The sequence below is a fragment of the Haplochromis burtoni genome, unplaced genomic scaffold (assembly GCF_018398535.1).
Source record: "Haplochromis burtoni strain Fernald_Lab_line unplaced genomic scaffold, NCSU_Asbu1 Contig_48, whole genome shotgun sequence".
Lineage (NCBI taxonomy): Eukaryota > Metazoa > Chordata > Actinopteri > Cichliformes > Cichlidae > Haplochromis > Haplochromis burtoni.
In genome coordinates this window covers 1655353-1661352 of record NW_024582409.1, presented here as the reverse complement: position 1 = coordinate 1661352, position 6000 = coordinate 1655353, and positions in this window count along the sequence as shown.

Sequence of the window (6000 nt, the reverse complement as noted above, 5' to 3'; positions counted from 1 at the left end):
TAATAGTCACCTGCACACACAGATATCCCCCTAAAATAGCTAAAACTAAAAACAAACTAAAAACTACTTCCAAAAAAATTCAGCTTTGATATTAATGAGTTTTTTGGGTTCATTGAGAACATTGTTTTTGTTCAATAATAAAATTATTCCTCAAAAATACAACTTGCCTAATAATTCTGCACTCCCTGTACAAGTCACAACTAAAAGTGTTGGGACGCTGAGATTTAAATGAAAATAATACAATAATTTGTAAACCTCATACACCCATATTTTGTTCAGAGTGAAAAACAGAAAATATGGCAGCTGTTTACTGTAATACATTGTGCTATTAAATGGAAAATATTAACTCAGCTTGAATTTGGCAGCAGCACACCACAAAAATATTAAGATGGGGGGAGGGGGGGGTAAAGAAGTAACAGCTGGAGGAACATTTTACAGTTAATTAGTTAAGTTAATTGGTAACAGGTCAATTACATGATTAGGTATAAAAATAGCATCTTCACTTCTGTCACTGCATGAAAAACAGGAATGATTCTGCATGGGAATCACTACATGGGCTCACGAACACTTCCAGAAATCATTGTCAGTGAGCACGGTTCACCATGCCATCCACAAATGCAGGTTAAAGCTCTGTCATGCAATGAAAAAACATATGTGATCCAGAAAAGCAACTTCATCTCTGGGACAAAGCTTGTTTAAGATTTATTCAAGCCAAGTGGAAACTGTTCAGTGATGAGACAAATTGAATTTTGAAATTCTTTTTGGAAAACATGAACATGATGTGCTCTGGACTACATATATATATATATATATATATATATATACACACACACAGGTTTTAGAGCAGCTCTCTTCTCGGTTACCTCTTTTTCACAGAAACCCCTGCATATTGCAGCAAGACAAAAGCACATGCTGCATGGCTTTGTGGTTGAAGAGTCTGGGTGCTGGCCTTCCTGCAGTCCGGGCCTTTTACCAGTTGAAAATATTTGGTACATCACGAAATGCAAAATATGCAATGAAGACCCAGGATTGTTGAACAGCACACCATTCCTCTCCCAGAACTCCATCATCTGGTCTCTGCACTTCCAGACTTCTACAGAGTGTTGTTAAAAGAAGTTGGATGCTACAGAGTGGTGAACATGGCCCTCACTCATATCTCTGGAGACCTGCTGCTGCCATCAAATTCAAAATGAGCTTTTTTTGTTTGTTTTTTTCTTCAGTGTGAACATTTGCCATGTTTTCTTTGTTCTTGTCACGGTTCTGGGTCAATTTTGACCCAGCTTTTTCTGTTTCTATTTTGTTTTTCTAAACATATGATTTGTTGGGGTTTTGAGTTGTGTTTTTGCATTTAGGGTTATTCTTGGTTTTGTTCCTTTTACATTACTTGGTGTTCTGGCCTTTAGTTCAAGTCACTGTTGTCTCTGTTTCATGTGTTATATTCTTTCAGTCAGCCTTCTGGAGTGTAGTCTACATTTTTGTGATTTGTTTCATGCTTACTGTTTTATTTTGTAGGATTGTGTCTTATGTCAGTGTGTCCAGCTTTGCTCCTCCTGTCTTGTTAGTCCTATTTCTCCCAGCTGTGTCTCCCTCCTGTTGCCCATTCCCTGATTACCACCCTGTGTAAATTAGCCCCGTGTTTTCCTGTGCTCACTGTCACGTCGTACCATCAGACTTGCCTGTGTGTTTCAGTCTCTAGTGATTCAGTGTCAGTTCATGTTTTGTTTTGTCACCAGCAATAAAGCTGAGGTTTTTGAGTTTCAATTTGTTGTCTGAATCCTGCATTTGGATCCACCTCTCCATCCACCTGCACACAGAGCCCTGACAGTTCTGATGTAAATGAATTATTGCTTTGATATTTGGAAATCACTCTAATCTGTTTTTATCAACTTTTTGCACAGCATCCATATTTAAATTGTGGTTGGACATATAATGTACACATAATCCCAATTTCTAAGTCATGTTTGTTCAACATTGCATTTCTAATTTTTTATGCATAATATCGAGGTTTTGTGGACTCACAGAGAAAACTTGATATACAGCATGAAAAAAGAAAAAGAAAAAAAAGTATGGCACACAGCAGCAATTAACAGCCTCCTGTCTCAGCAGTGTGCTTAAAGGTAGAGCACAAGTAGCTGTAGATTTGGGTTCAAGGGTAGTAAAATGGCTTGCGTAGAGCATCTTTGCTTTATCTGGTGCAAATTGCATGGATGAGGGGGCTTCCTGAATCTTTTACAGAGTCATGTCTTCTTTAATTATAACCAAGCTGTAAAGTGAAATCAGGCAATATAAGGATGGGTCATATAAGAGCTAATAAGTACTGAAACTGCAATATTTTTGCTCTGGCACAGGGTCAAATAATGCTACACCCACTGATCTTGCTCAAGGACACTGCAGTTGACTAGACACTATGGGTGACAGGAGAACCTACTGTGGCCTTCATCTCCACATGTTCTTTTGGCATCTGGTTCAGTAATTTCACAGCACGAGGCATGGCTTAAAAAAACTGCAACATAACCCCTGGCATGTCAGACACAGGCTAGTGTCCACTTAGATCACTGTTCTCTTCAAGTTGTTTCATAGAAAAAAATGTAAACACCTTCTAGATATTATTCTGTTTTCATCTCTTTTTTTATCCATGTGTAGCAGTTTCTGAGCTATTTGTACTTAACCTGACTTGGTACGAAATGTAAGAGCAATTCAAGCACCAACGTTTAATTAGGTGTCACCGTTATTTTAATCATCATCATATTTTTGCGAACAGCATTTCTCAGTGCATTTCGGTCACTGAGAAAGGCGTATTTATGTGAGTGCCACGAACACCGGAATAAAGTTGGTGGCTGAGATGCTTTTATATTTAAACTTGAAGATAATTTTTTAAACAGTGTATAGTTCAAGGCATACTACTCAAAACTCTCGTGACAGGCTTATGGTGTACTGTGGTTCCTAAAAGCACTTTTCTGTGTTTCTGTCTCTCTTCCCTCTGAGTATCCTGTGGGATTTACAACAAGCTACAATGGATCCAGACAGATGGCAAGGTGGGGGTGTTGGGTAACCATCTACTGAACCCCAGGGAGTACTGCCATATACAAGCTGTCAAACAAATGTCTTCACTCAGAATTTTATTTGTTGTACTATAATGAGATCCTGAATGTGATGTTAATTTTGCACAATTGCGCAGACATCCAAAAGAAAGTGAATGCAGTGTTATTGCCTTATTGTGTGCTCTTGTTAAGAACTTTGTGAATATACTCCCTTATTAATTATTTTCTTGTTGTGCCAGCAGCATTTTCATATCCTCTATGAATGCATCAGGGCAACAAGGCCATCAGGAATTTCCATAAAGTAAAGAAGCAAATAGGTCATGAATAACATTAATATTCAAAAAGAAGCACTTCAAAGAGTACTAACCCAGTGCCTCAGCATTAACTACATTTGACCATTCATATCTTCCCTCATTAACCACCCTGAGAAGCTTTATTTGCTGAAGGCTGTGTACTGTAGGCTGGTGGCAAGTGCATCAAAACAGTTCTTTCAAGTTTCTCCTTTGTGTTAAGTATCGTGCAGCTACACAGCTCTTAACAAGTCAAAAGACTGAGAAGGCCTTCTGAAAGCATGTGTCAGCTCTGCTAATACTGATGAAGCTCATAACAATTTATGTAAGACACAACTTCAGTCGTTCACTGTTGACTGGATAATTGACAGGCTATTGTTGGTTGACTGCCAAGATTTCCCAAGAGATGTGTCAAATTTGTCCAGTCAACCACTAAAAGACTTCACATATTTTGACAAGGATTGTTTCTTTTTTTTTTGACAAAAGAGTATGCTTTTAGAATACTTGGAAAGATGTCATAAGAACACAAAACCTAAACAAACAGCAGCCCGGAAGTGTGTCATGCTCTTTTGTGAATAACTTTTCTAACAGTATGTGCTTTCAACCTCAACTTTATATTCTCACATTCAAAACTCCATCATCTTAGTAAATCTTAAAGGCTCTCATTTGTTAAATGTTTATTATGTATATTTGCTTTCTTTTTTCAGTAATATGAGTGTCTATCTGTACCATTACTCTCATATTATCACTTCCGCTCCAGCCTAGAGTGAAAATGTGGATATTTAAATGATAATAATGAATATTTTTGAAAAGGCTGGTGTTATTGTTTTCTAGGTTGCAATGTTAGTGTTATAAATCCTTCAGTCTACCCCTTCTCTAATATTTTTCACACATCCATGGTCCTCAGATGATGGATCCTAATGAACTGTGTGGTTTTTGTGTGTGTGTGCAGTTTTTGCCCCCAGAGTACAGGTTTTAAATTGACATTTGTGGATTTATTGACTCTAACAGCCTCAACAGACAGCCAATAACTTTCATACGACACCTTTGTAACAATTATAGCTAACGGATGTATTTTGTGTTGTGTTGCGCAATCATTTACACTTTACCTGTTAAACACTGACATGTTAGCATTGTCACTGTGTGCATTTTTCAGTAGCATTTGCCGTAAAACACAGCCATACAAAGATTATCACAGTTACAGACTCCAAGTCTTGTTCTAACATGTAGTGTTTGCAGAGTGGAGAATTGCTACTGAAAAATGTTTCTTATCTGAGTAGTGCTTTTGAACAGCATTAACCCTGACATCTATTTCTCCAAGCAGAGCTTGATTATAAGGAGCACCTGTAGCCGATAAATCTGTCTTGACTTTTTGGTCTTATTCTGGTTGCTGATGGCAGTGATGGTTGCAGGTATGTGGAAAATGGATTTAAAGTGTTTAGAGTACATTTAGAAGCTCTCTTGCTGTTACAGTCTAATCCTTATGTTCGTGAATCAGATTTTTCATTCTCTTTGTGACTGTCTTTAGCTGCTAAATGCCTGCCTGTGGTTAGCAGGATCACAGCATTAAGTTTGGGACTAGTCAGGTGGACCCAGGAAAACAATTCTTTTTCTACTCTTTATAGATTTCCCCTGCTGCTGTCTTGTTTAGACCTTGTTTATTGTATTTCACCTTTATTGTGTTTTAACTTGATTCTTGTATTTGTATTGGCCAAAATACAACCACGCAAGTGTTTTGCATTTTAAACTGAGTTTCCCTGTCTTGTTTTGTTTATTTGGCTTTATTGGAGCTCTCAGTTTGTCTTTATCTAGTTTTTCCTATTATTACCATAGAGGGCAATGTTGTTGGAACGCTGGTCATATTTAGTGAGGTCCCCTTCCTACTGGGCACTCTGTGCAAATTGTCTTCTCAAGTGGCCCACAATTAGTTGTATTTATATAGACAGACAGATAGATAATAAGGGTTCTTTTCCTGGGGTGTAGTTCCCGAGGCAGTATTATTGGTCTTTCATTTTTTGTTACTGTTACTTATTACTGTAACAAGTAACAGTAACAAAACAACTGAAAGACCAATAATACCATTGCCTCGTGTGAGGCTACACGACACTGAAATGATTGTTCACATGAAACAACAAAAGAAAAAGCAAGCAAAAAATAACTGGGCTATTACAAAAAAAAAATGACACATAGCTGAGGTTAGCACTAAAATGGGTAAAAGCGCATTAAGAGAGAACATTGACAATCCCTGCTGAATCCTGAACACAGCTGGATCTGCAACTGCAGCATCAGCGAACAGCAACTGAGGTGACTGCAAGCCTGACACCACACATCCAAAAAACACATAAAAATCAGGACAATGTTAAGAAGAATTCAAAAGGATGTGAACTGTAGTTAAAAAAAAAAAAAAAACATTTTTTGAACACTTTAATTAAAAGACCTTAGGATTACATGTCTCCCAAGGCAAGTTTGTGGACTCTAGATAGACCCTTTGAAAATATAGTAGATTTGTATTGCTGCACACACAAAGTAGTAGGCAGGAAAATTGATATTTGCATACACTTTGGAACATCAAATCCACCTGCTGCAGCTGAGACCATTTTGTTTGGTCAGAAGACATGCTGTTTTATGTCGATACCACATTCAGCTTCTCTGAATGGCAAACAAATTAA